This window comes from Scyliorhinus canicula, chromosome 19 (assembly GCF_902713615.1).
Source record: "Scyliorhinus canicula chromosome 19, sScyCan1.1, whole genome shotgun sequence".
NCBI lineage: Eukaryota > Metazoa > Chordata > Chondrichthyes > Carcharhiniformes > Scyliorhinidae > Scyliorhinus > Scyliorhinus canicula.
In genome coordinates, this window is record NC_052164.1 from 23,833,707 (window position 1) to 23,853,221 (window position 19,515).

Consider the following 19,515-nt stretch of genomic DNA (forward strand, 5'->3'; position numbering starts at 1 on the left):
TAACAACACTTGAATCCAGTGATGTTGATAGGCTGCCAGTCTTCAATGAGGCGGTAAACCAGCCAGATCTGACTGTTCTGGTTATTCAGGTGGCTGTTTTAAACCTCAAACCATTATTTGGGGGAATTCCCAGTCAAAATTACTTAAATAACTAACCCCATCAAAACATCATTTGTAAATAAAAACATAAAATACTGCAAAATACTCAGCGCATCTGGGAGCAACTTTGGAGAGAGAAACAGTGTTATCATTTCGAGTAGGTAGGTGGATTGGCCGTGATAATTTGCCCCTTAGTGTCCAGGGATGTGCAGGTTAGGTTACGGTGTTGCAGGGAAGGGGGAGGGGGGGATGGATGGACCTGGGTGGAGTGCTCATTTGAAGGGTCAGTGCCGACTCAATGGGCTGAATGGCCTCCTTCTGCACTATAGGGAGGGATTCTCTGATTCTGTGAAGAGTCTGCATGGCTCTTCTTCAATGCTGAAGAGAGGTAAAAATGTGAAGAATGTTATACTGTTTAAGAGAGGGTGCAGCAGGTGGAGCAAAACAAAAGGTCAGGGATATGTGGGAGCTCAGGAGAGATTTGAATACAAGGAAAAGGGAGTGTCACTGATGACATTAAACACTACAGCAGGTGCTAACGTTGACGTAAAGGTAAGATAGCAGAATGTCTTAGTAGCAGAACAAAGATCAGCAATCTATGAGAGTAAAACATATGCGGCAGGATTCTCCGTCCCACTGCACCTGTTTCCTGGTGCGGCGCGCATCCGCCAGCAGCGGGATTCTGAGTCCCGACAGCCGGCCAATGGGGTTTCCTTGGGCACCCCCAATCCGTCGGGAAATCTGCGGGAGTGAGTGCGGTGCCAGCGAAACGGAGGATTCCGCCCTTTGGGGATGGGAGAGAAAAGATTTTTAAAAGATCAAAATTGAGGAGAGAGGTCATGACCTGAAGGCGTTGAACTCACTGTTGAGTCCAGAAGGCTAAATGGTGCTCAATCGGAAGTTGAGATGTTGTTCCTCCATTTTGCTTTGGATTTCACTGGAACATTGCAGCAGGCCAAGGATGGAAATGTGGGTATGAGAGCAAGATGGTGAGCTGAAATGGTGAGTGAGAGGAAGATCAGGGTCATGCTTGCAGACTGAGTGAAGGCGTTCCGCACGTCGATTTTTATCGAGCCTTTGATCTCATCATGGTTTCTGGGACCTGGCAATGAACAAGTTGCATTAAAAAAAACAGCTACACTTCGGGTTGTTTGAAAGATGCAATTAAGATCTATATAAATGTTGTTGCTACCATCTTCACTGGCAAACATCTATATGGCCAAACATCATCAGAAGTTTATCTTTTCAAATGTTGTGTGCCCAGGAGCACAGACGGAAGCCATTGGATTCCCCATATCTGTGTCGATTTGAACTGTATTGGAGTTGTTGATGCACATCTCACTTCCTTGTCCTTTCTCTTAAAATGTAATATAAATCATAGTCTTTAATTCTTTAATTCAGATCCAGGATTTTCAGACTTGTTACAATAACCACCAGCATATATGTAAATATATATATATATATATAAAAAAACGGCGGCACGGTAGCAAAGTGTTTAGCACTGTTGCTTCACAGCGCCAGGGACCTGGGTTTGATTCCCGGCTTGGGTCACTGTCTGTGCGGAGTCTGCACGTTTTCCCCGTGTCTGTGTGGGTTTCCTCTGCGTGCTCCGGTTTCCTCCCACAAGTCCTGAAAGACGTACTGTTCGGTGAGTTGGACATTCTGAATTCTCCTTCAGTGTAACTGAACAGGCGCCGAAGAGGGGCGACTAGAGGATTTTCACAGTAACTTCATTGCAGTGTTAATGTAAGCTTACTTATGACACTAAAAAAGATTATTATTATCTTGAGTTCCATCCCAGCTATTGTGTTATGTTAAATCAAAGGTAGACCCTCAGCTCATTGTCTGCTGATAGTTCGTCCTGAGCCTATTTTTGGCTTTTGTCAGTGGTGGTTTGCCTTTCACTCAGGGCAGGGGAAGGAGGCAGGACACAAGTCCATCTAAATCGGAATGGAAATCAAACCTGCACTATCGCCATTATTCTGAACCACACATACACATATCACACCATCTGAGCTATCCAGCCACTGGATTATGACCTTATGGACATTCTGCGCATTTTCCCTTGCAGCTACAACTGGAAAAAATTCCTTTCATATAACATAGAACATACAATGCAGAAGGAGGCCATTCGGCCCATCGAGTCTGCACCGACTCGCTTAACCCCTCACTTCCACCCTATCCCCGTAACCCAATAACCCCTCCTCACCTTTTGGACATTAAGGGCAATTTAGCATGGCCAATCCACCTAACGGGCACGTCTTTGGACTGTGTAAGGAAACCGGAGCACCCAGAGGAAACCCACGCAGACATGGGGAGAATGTGCAGATTCCACACAGATAGTGACGCAGCGGGGAATCGAACCTGGGACCCTGGCGCTCTGAAGCCACAGTGCTAGCCACTTGTGCTGCCCTTTCATGTTTGGTGCCAAATCCTTTTCTCATAACGGCCAATACAAATGCAAATCCACAAGGAATACAAGTCATATAAGAACTGGGCCCCTGGTGTTACTCGCTCAACCACCCATTGCACCTCAGGATACTACTGCCGAATAAACTTTGGACGAGATTCTTTGGCCTTCCCTCGGCATGTTTCCCAACAATGGGAGGCGGCTCGTCGTTGGCCAGTGGCGAGATCCTCTGGTCCCAACACTGTCAATGGGAATACCCATTGAATGCACTCTCTGCCGCCGGGATACCTGGGGCGGCTGTGCACCAACAACAGGACCAGAAGATGCCGCCGGTATAAACAACCGGGATATCTCGCCCTTTGTCTTTTGGGATTGCATGAATTCATATGCGTGACACTAGTAAAAATGCATGAATATCAATATTGGAATTTCAATATATTTAATGTAATATCAGCAGGATTTAAAGCCTATTGTGCTGTTCACATTTTAATCTGATAAAAGACAGCATTACACATAGAGGATCCAGAATGAATGGGGAATGACATATACAACGTGAAGGTTAACTGGTCTTTTTTAAACCACGCAAAGGTCACTGAAACCAGAGCATGGGTATTAATACACCAGGTGGTTGAACTGAAACTAGCATGTGGGAATGTTTAATGGTACGATTGAACACGTAAACCTCACATTAAGATGCAAAGCAACTTCATCACGATCGCCACCTTATGGCAGATCTAATTGGAATCATTGCCCTGTGCACAATGGGGAGAAGATCAGGTCAGAGCAGAGTATTGTGATCGCTGGGGATCTGTCACATTGCATCCACTTCTACACAGGGTCCAGGATTCTCCGGCCATTGCGATTCACTTTTCCTGCCGGCAGTGCACCCTCACCCGCAAATTTTCCGGCAGTGTGGGGTGGTTTCAATGGGAAATCACATTGACAAGCGACGGGAGTGTAGAATCCCACTGCCAGCGAACGCCGTTGAGAAACATGTGGCTGGGGATACGGAGAATCCCGTCCAGGGGGTTGGTTTAGCTCACTGAGCTAAATAGCTGGCTTTTAAAGCAGACCAAGCAGGCCAGCAGCACGGTTCGATTCCCGTACCACCAGCCTCCCCGGACAGGCGCCGGAATGTGGTGACTAGGGGCTTTTCACAGTAACTTCATTGAAGCCTACTTGTGACAATAAGCGATTTTCATTTTCACACACCAAATAAAAGTGCAGTGCCACTCACTCAAGGTCCCATTGAACATTCCATCGAGTGTTGTTATTTTGTGGCCCTAACAGCAGCTTGGAATTCAGCACATGGCACAAGGCTTGCCGTGAGATTACAGCAAGTTTCTCCATACCTTCAACTCTCAATGGAAAAGTTCTTGCACCTCGCCAGTTCAGAATTCACAGTTTAATGTTCCAAAAATGTGTATAAAATATCATTTCGTAAGTAGCCTGTGCTATGTACCCTGGTGTGAAATAGTTAGCTTATCGTGCAGTTTTAACACCTTGATAATGAATACTTCAACACATTTTTGGTGTACTGAAATTAAATCTGTGGGTGGGGAAGAAACTTCCTTGCTCAGGACAGAAGGCTTGAAATTAGCCATTTCATTGTTGGTACCCGGAATACAAAAGAACAAAATAAAGATAAAAGTCACACAAAATACTGGAAGCTCTGCCTTCTGCATTGGCTTATTTTCAGAGGACCAGTTTAACAGCACCTATCAAATTGAAACAGGAGGCCCATGTTAGAAAGCGCATTTAACCTAAATGTTGGAAGCACATGGTAAGCAAGGAAATGCAGGTAGTGTGACTTCCAGCTGGAAAACTCTTTTTGTTTTAAACCCCAATTAAAGCCAGAACTCACATTGGGATAAACACATAACCGACAAGACAGAAACTCTCCAGAGTGCAGAGAGTCTTCACACAAGCACCACTCAGATTCCTTTAGGGTGTCCTATTGTCATAATAAGACACAACTAAAGCAAGAGGCTGAGAACACCTCTCTCCCTGATCTGCAGTGTTATGTTCATCAGTCCCTAATCCAGGTGCAAGGACAGTGTGATGAATTTTGATCCAGAAGCAGTAACAGGAAGGAAAATTTGGAATCAGTTCAAAAAGTTTGGAGAATCTGTAATTTAATTGTATTTAGATATGTTGGAAAATGATTTTAAAAGGTTTGCATCACTGCTAAAGGGATCAATTTTATTTTTTGGATAATAAAAAAAATTGATTCATGTGACATAGTGACCCTTGACCTGGAAACAGTAACGACAGGAAGGAAGTTGAAATATGGAGATCACGTTGGTTCAGTTCTGCATCAAAGGGAGAACATAGTGTGGTGAATGTATAGTACTAGTAATTCACCAGTGTATTAGTATCATGTTCTGCCATTGTGTTTCAGCTATGTTATGTTGTTGACCTTATGGGCTCCACCTATGGGCCATTGTGTGGTTTCACCCACAGGGGGATATGTTGGGGCATGTACGGGCTCCGCCCATGGCTCCTCCCCTTGAAAGGAAGTATAAAGAGCAGTTGACTTGTAGGCGGATCACAGTATTGTACCAGTTGCAGGCAGGCACTGTTCTCAGCTGATTAAAACTTCGGTTTACTTCTACTCGTGTCTTTGAGTGAATTGATGGTCGCATCAATTTAATCAGCTTAAACACAACTATGGAATCAGCCCTCAAACCTGATCGACTGGAACTCGATCCGCAGGCTGCGGAGGCTAAATAAATTTTTCCGCACTGGCTTTGATGTTTCAAGGCCTATCTCGCTGCCTCTTCCATGCCTTCCGTCACCGATGAACAGAAGCTGAGCCTCCTCCACGCACGTGTGAGCCATCGCATTTCTGTTCAGCTCGACGAGGCCTCCTCCTACGCAGACGCCCTCGCGATGCTCGAATGCCTCTACGTACAGCCCGTGAATGAGGTCTACGTGCGACACATCTTCACCACTCGTCGCCAGCGCCCCAGGGAGTCGCTAGATGACTACCTACGCGACCTCAAAGCCCTCGCACCCAACTGTAATTACCAGGCCGTTGCGGCCACTCAGCACATGGAACTCACCGTCCGAGACGTCTACGTGGCGGGAGTCTGGTCGAATTATGTGAGACAGCGCCTGCTCAAAAAGGGGGCCCAGGACCTGGACGACACGGTAAAGTTAGCCACCTCTCTGGAGGTTGCGTTTCAGAGCCTTACTGCATTCCCGGCTGACCACACGACCCCCTCATGGGCCCCCGACCAAAGACTACCCCAGGCTTGTGCCGCGCGGCCGCCCGTCCATCATGGGGGGCTACCCTGCTATTTTTGTGGCCAGTCCCAACACCCCAGACAGCACTGCCCGGCCCGCAACGCGAACTGCAGCAGCTGCAGGACAAAAGGACATTTCGCCAAAGTATGCCTGGCCCAGGTCTAAGAACTCTAACTCACAGGCCCGATCCTCAGACTGACCCTGCAGTGTGGCAGCGTGTCTGCCGACTCCGCCCCCTGCAGACGTGTCATCAGCCTCGTGCTATCAGTGGGGGGGGGGGGGGGTGCATTCTTCCAGCCCTGCATCACGTGCGACACACGGGGGCCGCCACCTTGGCCATCCTCCCCCACGCGGCCGGCCACGTGCGATCCATGGGGGCCATCATCTTGGACGCTATCTTCCTCACCGCCCACCACGCTCGACCAACGAGGGCCGCCATCTGCTACGCCGCTCGACACGTATGATCAATATGGACAGTCATCGCAGGGCTGCCCCAGCACCTCCGACCATGCCGCCGGCTACCCGCAGCTTGGCGCGGTCACCCTGGACCAGTCGTGACCCAAGCACCTCCGGACCTCCATGATGGCAGTCCGGGTTAACGGGCACGAGATGCCTTGCCACTTCGACTCCGGGAGCACAGAGAGCTTCATTCACCCGGACATGGTAAGATGCTGCTCGCTCCCAATTTTCCCGGTGTAACAAACCATCTCCCTCGCCTCTGGGTCGCACTCGGTGCAAATCCAAGGGTGCACTACTGAAACCCCATCAATACAGGGCGCTGAGTACGCTAACTTTAAATTATATGTGCTCCCAGACCTCTGCACCCCTCTCCTATTGGGACTCGACTTCCAATGTAACCTCAGGAGCCTAACCCTAAAGTTCGGGGGGCCCCTGCCCCCATTCACCATATGCAGCCTCGCGACCCTAAAGGTCAACCCTCCCCCTCTCTTCGCAAACGTCACCGCCGACTGCAAGCCAGTCACCACCAGAAGCTGGCGGTATAGCATGCAGGACAGGGCGTTCATTAGGTCCGAGGTCCAGCGTCTCTTGCGGGAGGGTGTCATCGAGGCAAGCAATAGCCCCTGGAGAGCTCAGGCGGTGGTCGTTAAGACCGGGGAAAAGTTCTGGATGGTGGTTGATTACAGCCAAACCATTAACCAGTATATGCAACTCGATACGTACCCCCTTCCCCGGATTGCAGACATGGTAAACCAGATCGCACACTACCGGGTGTTCTGCACGGTGGATCTGAAGTCTGCAGACCACCAGCTCCCAATCCGCCCAGAGGACCACCACTAAACGGCTTTTGAGGCAGACGGCCGCCTTTTCCATTTGGCGTCACGAATGGGGTTTTGGTGTTCCAAAGAGCAGTGGACCGAATGGTGGACCAGTACGGACTGCGGGCCACATTTCCATCCTTGGACAATGTCACCATCTGCGGCCATGATCAGCAGGACCACGACGCCAACCTCCACCAATTTCTCCAAACCGCCCAAACCCTCAATCTCACCTACAACAAGGAGAAATGCGTTTTCCGCACAACCAGACTAGCCATCCTCGGCTACGTCATGGAGAACGGGATCCTAGGGCCCGACCCTGACCGTATGCGCCCCCTCCTGCAACTCCCTCTCCCTCACTGTCCCAAGGCCCTGAAGAGGTGCCTTAGGTTATTTTCATATTACGCCCAGTGGTTCTCCAATTATGCGGACAAAGCCCGCCCACTAATCAAGGCCACCATCTTTCCACTGGCAACTGAGGCCTGCCAGGCCTTCAGCTGCATCAAGGCGGACATCGCCAAAGCCACGATGCGTGCGGTAGATGAGTCCGTCCCCTTCCAGGTGGAGAGCGATGCATCAGACGTCGCTCTCGCCGCCGCCCTCAACCAAGCAGGCAGACCGGTAGCGTTCTTTTCACGCACCCTCACCACCTCTGAAATTCGACACTCCTCGGTCAAAAAAGAAGCCCAAGCCATCGTGGAAGCCATGCGGAACTGGAGGCACGACCTCGCGGGTAGGCGGTTTACCCTCGTCACCGACCAACGATCGGTAGCCTTCATGTTTGACAATACACAGCGGGGCAAAATCGAGAACAATAAGATCTTGAGGTGGAGGATCGAACTCTCCACCTATAATAACGATATATCGTCCTGGGAAGCACAACAAGCCCCCAGATGCCCTGTCCCGCGGCACATGCGCCAGCACGCAAGATGACCAACTACGGGCTATCCACGATGACCTCTGCCACGAGGGGGTCACCCGGCTCGTCCATTATATCAAGGCCCGCAACCTGCCCTACTCCACCGAGGAAGTCAGAGCTATGACCAGGGACTGCCAAATCTGTGCGGAGTGTAAGCCGCATTTCTATCGACCGGATAAGGTCCACCTGGTAAAGGCATCCCGGCCCTTTGAATGCCTCAGTATCGAGGCATCCAATAACCGCAATACATATTTCCTCAACATCATAGATGAGTTCTCCTGCTTCCCATTTGCAATCCCCTGCCCCGATATGACCACGTCCACTGTCATTAGAGCCCTGCATAGTGTCTTCACCCTGTTTGGTTTCCCCAGTTATGTCCACAGCGACCGGGGCTCGTCGTTCATGAGCGACGAATTGCGTCAGTACCTGCTCAGTAAGGGCATCGCCTCGAGCAGGACTACCAGCTACAACCCCAGGGAAACAGGCAGGTGGAGGGGGAGAACGCGACCGTCTGGAAGACCGTCCTACTGATCCTGCGGTCTAGGAATCTCCCAGTTTCGCAGTGGCAGGAGGTCCTCCCCGATGCGCTCCACTCTATCAGGTCCCTCCCTTGCACAGCCACGAACGAGGCTCATCATGACCGCTTGTTTCTCCCTCGGGGAGCTACCTCAGGGGCCTCGCTTCCATCCTGGCTGAAGACGCCAGGACCTCCTCAGAAAACATATCAGGAGCCATAAGACCGACCCTCTGGTAGAGAGGGTCCAGCTCCTGCACTCCAACCCCCAGTATGCTTATGTCGAAAACCCCGATGGCCGACAAGATACAGTCTCCCTCCGGGACCTGGCACCCGCAGGCTCCACCACCACCTCAGCCCCCCTCACAGTATCCAGTGCCACCGCCCCTATATGGATCCCACGATCCCTCCCGCCCGCCACACCAGTCCACAGGAACGAAGCTCCAGAAGAGACGCTCCCGGAGGCCACGCCTGTGCCCGCACCGGCCCCACTTCCGATGCCAGCACGGATGAGCCCGACACCCGGACCAGCAACAACGCCAGAGCTTCGGCGATCGCAGCGCACAATCCTTGCGCTGGACCAGCTGAAATTATGAGCCCGTCACCCCCGCCGGACTTCATTTTTGTAATAGGGGGTGAATGTCTAGTACTAGTAATTCACCAGTGTATTAGTATCACGTTCTGCCATTGTGTTACAGCTATGTTATGTTGTTGATCTTGTGGGCTCCACCAATGGGCCATTGTGTGGCTTCACCCACAGGGGGATATGTTGGGGCATGTACGGGCTCCGCCCATGGCTCCTCCCCTTGAAAGGAAGTATAAAGAGCAGTTGATCTGTCGGCAGTTCACAGTATTGTACCAGTCGCAGGCAGGCACTGTTCTCAGCTGATTAAAACCTCGGTTTACTTCTACTCGTGTCTTTGAGTGAATTGATGGTTGCATCACATAGACACATCCACAAAAAGCTGTGCATGCAGTAGAGCTGACAAGGTTAGGGCAAGGATTGTGAATCGGGAACTTCTACTGCCCGTGCTTCAGCTTTGTCAGAGATGACCGGACCATTCAACAAGGTTTATTAAAGGAGTGGGATCAAAGAATCTCTGAGGAATCTGTGCCATTGAAGCTTTTGTGAGCCTAGCTAAGGAGATTCTGCAGTGTTGTGCCATTTGGGTGGCCACTGTCCCTTGGATACTGATATGTAGTAGACCACTGTTCCAGGTGTCTTGAAGTGAAAAAATGAAAATCGTTTATTGTCACAAGTAGGCTTCAAATGAAGTAACTGTGAAAAGCCCCTAGTCGCCACATTCCGGCGCCTGTTCGGGGAGGCTGGTACGGGAATTGAACCCACGCAGCTGGCCTGCTTTGGTCTGCTCTAAAAGCCAGCTATTTAGCCCTGTGCTAAACCAGCCCCTGAGGACCACTGAGTTGGAAAAGTGAGAGACCCTATATATCTGAGGCCAAATTGGAAAGATTATGGGTGCGATTGTCCTAAAGAGAACAAAGTCCCCAAGCGAGCGCATTTAGCCGAGTGTGTCCCAGTGCTCGCAGTGCCAAGAAACATGGCTATTCAACGCAACTCACGTGGAATAAGGGGCATGAACGAAGAACCTGCAGCTGAGGCAACACACAGGCCTGTTTTGTACAATGGGGAGCTCCGCTCGCTGGAATTCCCCAGTGTAGCGAGAGATCGGGACACCATGGGTGGGATTCTCTGATCCTGAGGCTAAGTGTTGACGCCTTCGTAAACGCAGTTGCATTTCTCGACGGCGTCAACATGACCTTAGGAGCAGTAATTCTGACCTCTACAGGGGGCCAGCATGGCACTGGAGCGACCTACACCACTCCAGCTGCCGATCCTAGCATAAGATAGGCGCCGCGGGTCTGCACATGCGCAGTGGGACCGGCTCCCTTCTTCGCGCCAGCCCCGATGCAATATGGCGTAGGGTGACGAGCCGGCACGGAACAAAAGAGGCCCCCAGCCCGAGAGGACGACCAGCCGATCGGTAGGCCCCGATCATGGGCCAGGCCACAGCAGAGACCCCCCCCCACCAGACCGCCCCCGGATGCATGCACGCCGAGGTCCCGCCGGGTAAGACCACACGTGGAAAGCGCCGGCGGGACTCTGACTTTTTGCGCGGCCGCTCGGCCCATCCGCTCTCTAAAGAATCGACGGACCGGTGTCGGGGCGGCATCGCGAGATTCATGTCCGTCCCGGCGATTCTCCGGCCCGGCCTGGGCTGAGAGAATCCTGCCCCATGTTGAAATGAGTCACGATCTCTGAGGCCCCCGAAACAATCCCCAACCTCGCCCAACCCAAATGCATTCTGGGACGGTCCAGTGCTCAATGGTGCTCACCCGAGATCTCTGAGGCGAAGGCGTTGAATCCCAAAGCCTCGGGCACCTCGGGAATCTGCACATTAGAATGAGACTTACTGCATTGCTCTAATTTGCAGATTTACCAAAAATGTGACCCCACCCATTGTGGGCGGGATTTACATCGCAACGTCTTGCGAGATCACTGCATTGCAACAAGCTGCTTTTCCGACGCAGTGTGGTCATTGGACCGTGTCCTACGAGATTGCATATGATGCCGCTATGTTACAGGGAGTGTTGTGAGTGCAGGTAATTTTGTGAGGCGTATCTTTGCTGTAGCAACTATTTCAAGTACAATTAATCTTTCTGAGTGAGATACCATTGAAAATGAAAATGAAAATGGCTTATTGTCACAAGTAGGCTTCAAATGAAGTTACTGTGAAAAGCTCCTAGTCGCCACATTCCAGCACCTGTTCAGGAAGGCTGTTACTGGAATCGAACCGTGCTGTTGGCCTGCCTTGGTCTGCTTTCAAAGCCAGCAATTTAGCCCTGTGCTAAACCAGCCCCTTGATCTGTTAATTCATGTTTGTTTAAAGTTGATTCTGATTTGTGGTAAAGTAAAAGTCTCGAAAAGTAAAATCTTAAGTTGGTAAATTCCTTTAATTTGAGAAGTTTTGATAAATCCGGATATCTTGGTTCACGAATATCCACGGGAATAGAATCGCCAGTTTTGAGGAAGACTTGGAAATCCAAGAGCAGCATTTGGAGATGGAACTATCCCATTTTCATTTCATGTTATTAAGTGCAACCAGAATAAAATGTACCTCGATAATTTAAGTCACCCGCCAATTGCAGTGTATCTTTAACTAGAAAGCAATACATGGTGTTGGCAGAGGACTCAGGATTTATTAAAATTGTAAATCTCTGTATTTAATTCCAAGAGGTTCTCACCTTCTGATCCACTGATCCCCTATTTGTGATCAGACTCTCAAGGTGCATCATTGCATTAGCTCAAACATGCACGTTAAAGCAGACTGTGACTAACGGGAGAATCAATTTTCATAGTGTATTACGCTGTTGTCTGAAGATGTACCAATAGGATTCTTTTGACATGTGAATGGTCACATTGCACACGTTCGAGGCACGAATGCACTGAGATTGTTGTTAATTCTTTACAGACGCTGCTATAGGAACTGAAAGATGCAGTGAATATAACGCACTGCTAATTAAAGCTCCAAGGCTATGTTTCATATTTTCTGTCTGCTCTGCTCTGTACGATACTGCTGAAAAGGTTAAATTGCAATTAAACAAAACCATCACTTTTCCAACACCTTTTTCTTTCCCGAAAAAGTAAACCAGAACATTAGTTATTCTATTCAAGTACAGTATGGCGTTTTTCATGAGTTTTCTCATTTCCAGTCAGAATTCAAAAAGTCAAAATGTTTCCCTCATCAGCAACGTCTCAAACTTGTAATTGTTTTTAGAACTGCACAGATGTACTAGATATGTAATGTTTCCAAAGATATGCCAGCAAGTCTTCAGTGGCACTGTTCATGGTAAGTCAAGAGCATATGCTCTTTTAGATAGAAGTTGTTCTTGAAAATACAGAAAAATGTGTCATTTGAAACATGGAAGTCTGGCAATATCTGGTTTGAGAGGGTACAGGGAAAGATCCCACAAAAGTTTCATAGCAGCTGCAAAGAGCAGGGTTATAAAATGCAGATTCTTGCTCACAAGCAGGCTAATCAAACACATAGGTCGAATTTGGTGTCAATTTTAAAGTGTAAAATTCTACGAACATCAAGTCAATTAAAAGAAAATTGGAGACAACCTGTCTACGAGAAACATCATTTAAGTCAAAATCAAAGGCAAAGTTATGAGCTGGGGACAATTGGAAAATTAAACGATTCGAAATCACAGAAATAAAAGTTAACTATTGAAACCAAAGCATTTTTTAATCAGATCTGAGAGGAGACGATATGCCCAAAATGAATAATTAGTTGTAGTAAGATGTTTACATCAAAGATACTTTTAAACTATCAAAGTGAAACAAGCCCATTTACAATAAAGTCTTTAAAACTTAATAACTCTCAGAAAGAGAATATAAACCCAGGGAGCAGCAGCAACAAGCAACAAGGACAGCACCAGCAACAGGAGAGAAGGGGAGGAGAACTCAGAGAGAGAGAGAGCTCGGTCATGGGAAAGACAAGGCAAGCAGCCGAGTTTAAACAGTTATACATCTAAGGAAGACTAGAATTTAAACAGGAGTCAGAGTCAGCTTAGAGATAGCTAGCAGAGCCAGCTCTCACAGCTCGGTGCATGGGAAGAATAGGACACAGCAACCGAGTTCACCAGCGAATACAACTCAAGAAGACCAGATTTTAAGAAGATCGATTGCCAAGGTGGGCCTGAAGCATCCAGCAGCAGCATCCAGAAGCAAGATCTTTTTACCTTTCTGTAAAGAAAGTGTTTGCAGCTTTTAAAAGAAAAAATATAATAATAAAAATAACTTAACCTGAAAAAGTGGTTATTAGCTTACTTCACTTCCTTAATAACGCAGGACCCAGGACATCAATGCTATTAAGGGGTAAGTAGGTAAAATTCTTCGGTGAAGGTATGGGTTATACCGGGGGATAACTTGAAAAGATAGTTTGACCTGAATAGCACCCACAGAAGCCTGCATTGGAGTCAGGGATTGAGAATCCCTGTTCACCATTTAGAATATCGACCGTTTTTGGTATAGGGGGAATTCTAAGAATAGTGGTGAGTTTTAACTTCAAAGTATTACAATGTGCTGCTGAGGTTAGTTTTGTCTTTTTAAGGCCACAAGATCTAGGGCATGATTCTCAGGCCTCACTGCTCTCGAGCGAGAGTATAACGAGGCTGGTGAATAGTGGGAGAGGACAAAAACAAGAACCGCCCCAGGCGCCAAACAGTTTGCAATGTAACCGACCCACTCCTGTGGGTGAAATCGGGATCCCGCCGTAGCGTGACGAGAAACAAATTATCACCACTTAAGCCTTATTTCCATACAATTAAAAGGGGCGACCCCATATCCAACGGCCTCCCATGATTCATCGGCCTTCCCAGCAAGTAGTCACGCTGGCTCCGATTAGTACACCTTTTGAAAAATATGAACCTAATGGAAGAGCTTCTGTGGGGAGCCGAGGAAGGGAGTAGCCATCTTTTCTCACAGGCAAAGACCCCAGGATGCTGGGCTTGCTGCCCCGGTGCTCAGCAGGGGGTGGGGTCCCTTGGTTGGGGGGGGGGCACCCTCCACGGGGATGGGACACCATGCAAAGCCGGGAGGGAAGGGGGAGGCACTGGGGGGGGGGCAACCGTACACACACCACCATGCCAACCCCTAGGTTGTGTGTACCCATTTCCACGGCGACCCTAGCCCCTGCCCATATGCCCCACCATAAGACCATAAGACATAGGAGTGGAAGTAAGGCCATTCGGCCCATCGAGTCCACTCCGCCATTCAATCATGGCTGATGGGCATTTCAACTCCACCTACCAGCATTCTCCCCGTAGCCCTTAATTTCTCGCGACATCAAGAATTTATCTATCTCTGCCTTGAAGCCATTTAGCGTCCCGGCCTCCACTGCACTCCGCGGCAATGAATTCCACAGGCCCACCACTCTCTGGCTGAAGAAATGTCTCCGCATTTCTGTTCTGAATTTACCCCCTCTAATTCTAAGGCTGTGCCCACGGGTCCTCGTCTCCTCGCCTAACGGAAACAGTTTCTTTGCGTCCACCCTTTCTAAGCCATGTATTATCTTGTAAGTTTCTATTAGATCTCCCCTTAACCTTCTAAACTCCAGTGAATACAATCCCAGGATCCTCAGCCGTTCATCATATGTTAGACCCGCCATTCCAGGGATCATCCGTGTGAATCACCTCTGGACACGCTCCAGTGCCAGTATGTCCTTCCTGAGATGTGGGGCCCAAAACTGGACACAGTACTCCAAATGGGGCCTAACCAGAGCCTTATAAAGGCTCAGTAGCACATCGCTGCTTTTATATTCCAACCCTCTTGAGATAAATGACAACATTGCATTCGCTTTCTTAATCACAGATTCAACCTGCATGTTTACCTTTAGGGAATCCTCGACTAGCACTCCCAGATCCCTTTGTACTTTGGCATTATGAATTTTCTTACCGTTTAGAAAGTAGTCTATGCTTGGATTCTTTTTTCCAAAGTGCAAGACCTCACATTTTCTCACGTTGAATTGCATCAGCCATATCCTGCACCACTCTCCCAAACTGTCTAGATCCTTCTGCAGCCTCCCCACTTCCTCAGCACTACCTGCCCGACCACCTAACTTTGTATCATCGGCAAACTTCGCTAGAATGCCCCCAGTCCCTTCATCCAGATCATTAATATATATGGTGAACAGCTGCGGCCCCAACACTGAACCCTGTGGGACACCGCTGGTCACCGGCTGCCATTCCGAAAAAGAACCTTTTATCCCAACTCTCTGCCTTCTGTCAGACAGCCAATCCTCAACCCATGCCAGTGGCTCACCTCGAACACCATGGGCCCTCACCTTACTCAGCAGCCTCCTGTGTGGCACCTTATCAAAGGCCTTTTGGAAATCCAGATAGACCACATCCACTGGGTTTCCCTGGTCTAACCTACTTGTCACCTCCTCAAAGAATTCTAACAGGTTCGTCAGGCACGACCTCCCCTTACTAAATCCATGTTGACTTGTTCTAATCCGACCCTGCTCTTCCAAGAATTTAGAAATCTCATCCTTAACGATCGATTCTAGAATTTTACCAACAACCGAGGTTAGGCTAATTGGCCTGTAATTTTCCATCTTTTGTCTTGATCCTTTCTTGAACAAGGGGGTTACAACAGCGATCTTCCAATCGTTCGGGACTTTCCCTGACTCCAGTGATTTTTGAAAGATCTCAACCAACGCTTCCGCTATTTCTTCAGCCACCTCCCTCAGAACTCTAGGGTGTAGCCCATCGGGGCCAGGAGATTTGTCAATCATCTATAACCCGCACCAACTGTCGAGGCCTCTGGCCGTGAGGTTGAAGGTTATTGCTAATAAGGAATTGGCAATCGTGGTTAAGTGAGCACTTCACACAACCCGTGGATGGACGGCCATTAGCATGTGTGAGTCATTGCCTCGCATCCCAATCAGATTGCGATGCCTGAACACTGCAGGAGGAAACATCACACGTACAGAAGCCAACATCGAACACCAGGGGATGGGATACAGATCCAGGAACATGTCCACTACCAGAGGGTGGGTGAGTGCTATGGGCAGGGGGAGGTGCCTGGCTAGATGGGCCAAGAGTTTGGAGGTCAGATCACATTGCGGAAGAAAGTGACAGAGGTGCCATACTGAATGTGGTCAAGGGTTGTGTCACAGGTGTCCAACAATTCTCCATTCCAGATGGCGCTTTGCCACTCTCCCATCCACCCCCCCGCCCCCCAGCTGCCCTCAGTGATCCTCAATGTGCCTTACCCTCCTACCTCTTCCACTATGTCTAGGTGTGTCCCCAGAATGCATATCTGAGGTGAAGGCAGCCAGCTGCTTACACGTCCCATGGCCATCGATGCTCCTGGCGGGCGTCCCATGGGGCCAAAGGGCCCCAGTGCATTTGTCGACGGCACATGTACAGCCGCCCTGTCCCATGTGCTGACTTCGAGACATGGCCTCACCAGAGGGTTGGGACTCAGGGGAGCCACTCCATGGGTCAGGTCCGGGTTGCCAACCAGCGTCCTCGCCTCCCGCTCTGTGCCCATCGGGCCCCGGCATTCATTTCAGGGGAAAGGCAGCTGGTTCGAGTCCCAGCTGCTCCTGCATCATCTGGCTCTGCCAACCCTGGCGGCTCCCCGATGTTTGCACCATGGTGTCGATGCCTCCGACGATGCTCCTCAGTGATTGGGTCATGCTGCCTGATGCCCACCTGCAACTGGGACAAGTTCCGCATCGTCTTGGCCATTGCTATCGGAGAGCAGGACATGTCAAGGTCAGACTTGTACTGAGTCACATCCCCCAGCGAGTCGGACATTCTGCCAAGGCCCTCAGCCATGGGCGTCACCGATTGCAGCACCCCTTGGGCACCTTCATCAATGGTGCTCAGGTCATGCACCAGGCTCTCCCCTGCGGTCGCCAACCTAGTAGTGTTGGCCATAGTGTCATGCATTGCCGGCGACATCTCCTGCGCCCGTTGCATCTGGGACACTTCCAATCTGCTACGGACCTGCTGGAGTGTCGCTAACATCTCCCTCTGAATGCCCCGGCTGCACCTTACTGTCTCCATTTGCTCTGGGTACCTCTGTACCACAGGCTCAGCATCAGGCCGGGGACCCAGCTGGGCCCTGGGATCCAGCAGCCCTCCAACTGCTGTCTCACCTGGGGGTTCCTGTCTCTACCTGATGTACACCATCAGCAGTGTGGTGCTTACCAGATCGTGCCCCAGAAGCCTGTCCACTAACGTATCCCAATGAGATGTGGGTATCTGTGCTGGTGGAGGGTGGGGTTGACCTTTGATCAATTTGTTCTTCATTTAGCAATGAATTATTCTGCACAGATTCCAGTGAACGTCGATCCTTCATTTTTGAATTCACCCCTCATTGCAGATATCTCCAAGTCTCTTTCGCGCAGCCCATGTCATTGGCCCCCATTCCCAGGCAACAAAAGAAATGATTTTGCAGATTACTCAGATCCACCATCAGAGTAATTTCTCCGAGATCTTCCACTGTTAACAACACCATGGGGCATTTTTTGATTCTGACTGCTGATAAAGTCCGGTGGCATCATTGGTACGGACTGCAATTTTAACCAGTGGTCTGAAACTTTCCCCAGTGGTCTGCATGGGGAAAAATCAGCTGCCAGGCCAACCTAACAAGAGGAGCAGCTGATGCTATAAGAGGTCCAAGCGGATCTCCTGGTTTTTGCATTTCATTGTGGGGCCAGAAGTGACAGAAGTCTCTCCCTTCCTCATGCTTCTCCCCTTCCCTGCCTTCCATTGGGAGGTCCTCTTCCCATGGCATTTCTGAGTGTCAGAAAATACGGAACATCTGGAAAAGGTCAAGTACAGCATTAGGGGATCGGTGGGTGGTTTCTACCTGAGGTGGCTGCCATTCATGACTAAAAATTTAGTCATCATCAGCTGTTAACTGGAGGCGGGGGTAGTTAATATTGTTATGAAAAGATTATGATAGGTTGTGTTAGCCGTGTTTCTTCTGTGTGCTTTTATCATTGGAGTGTCACTGACATCATTATATTGTGTAACATTGATATTGATGTCCTGTTTGTTACAAATGAACATTTTTTAACAACAATGTGTTTAGAGTTCATTTACAAGAATGTCCGGCGAGAATGAACAAACCTGAAGAGAAGAGGCAGTCCCGTGCAAGGAGATGATTCGAATTCCTCAGCTGCTCAGTGACTCTCAGCTCTGGGAAGCAACCACGTAACCATTCTCAATCTGATATTCAAATGAGATCCATACATACTGCATACTGGATTATAACCATTTCTGAAGTTCTTTTGCATCAATCATCGAACCTCACTGCACACCAACCGGCTCACACTGATAAGAGACCATTGAAATGTTCTGACTGGGAGAAAAACTATCTCTCAGCTTTAAAAGCAGGCACGAAGTGCTGCCAAACCAATACACTCACAGTTGGGAGAGGCTGTTCGCCAACTCCGCATGCTGGAAGGGATTCATTAATCCGTCTGACCTTTAGACACACCAACCAGTTCACACAGGGTCGAGGCTGTTTATCTGCTCAGTGTGAAATTCTCTTGGTGGCACAGTGATTAAGCACTGCTGCCTCACAGCCCCAGGGACCCAGGTTTGATTCCGACCTTGAGTGATTGTCTATGTGAAGTTTGCACGTTCTTCCCATTTCTGCGTGGATATCCTCCGAGCTCGCCTGTTTCCTCCATGTGTGGGTTGGGTAGGGTACAGGGGATCAGGCAGGGGAGTGGACCTAGGTAGGGTGCTCTTTCGGAGAGTTGGTACAGACTCAATGGGCTGAATGATCTCATTCTACACTGTAGGGATTCTATGGATTCACTTGTGTTATGTATGAAAAATGAAACTCGCTTATTGTCACGAGTAGGCTTCAGTGAAGTTACTGTGAAAAGCCCCTAGTCGCCACATTCCGGCGCCTGTCCGGGGAGGCCGGTACGGGAATCGAACCATGCTGCTGGCCTGCTTGGTCTGCTTTAAAAGCCAGCGATTTAGCTGAGTGAGCTAAACCAGCTAAACCAGTTAAGATATTAAGCACATTCAACATAGATCAGTGAATAAATTAACATGATCAAACACAGATTAATCAAATCATTGAACACCACACCAAGGACTGTTGTTTCTGCAGCTTGTTGCTGGAAAATATCCTGGGCAGGATTCTCCGATCCGCCAGCTGTGTTTTCCAGCGCGGCATGCCCTTGCCGGAAGCGGAATTCTCCGTTCCCGCAGCCGCCCAATAGGGTTCCCCATTGTGGCCCCCCATGCCGTCAGGAAACCTGCGGTTGTGAGTGCGCTGCTGGCGAGAATGCCAGCTGAGGCTTGCAGCTAAGTTTGGATGTGACCTTCTCTCTGAGGTTTCTTAGGGCTGAGACCAGGAGTTGTTCAGAGAATGTGTAACTGCTCAGATGTTTCATCTAAACATGGTGATAACAGTAGAATCATTATTAGCTTTAACTACCTTATTCCGTTTACAAGATACCTATGCGTCATCTCTAAAGATGTG

General features: G+C 49.3%; 1 protein-coding gene across 10 annotated transcripts in view; it reads right to left on the reverse strand.

The window, feature by feature from the left end:
- Positions 1–19,515, reverse strand: part of mpp2b (membrane protein, palmitoylated 2b (MAGUK p55 subfamily member 2)) — a 721,652-nt gene that overhangs the window by 161,607 nt on the left and 540,530 nt on the right. Inside the window, exon 1 of one of the 10 annotated variants that reach the window (XM_038778708.1) lies at positions 18,141–18,317. The exons of the other annotated variants lie outside the window; for them this stretch is intronic. The gene's annotated coding sequence lies outside the window, so the exon portion shown is untranslated. Of the gene's footprint in view, positions 1–18,140; positions 18,318–19,515 lie in introns of those variants that run through there. 10 annotated transcript variants of the gene reach the window in all.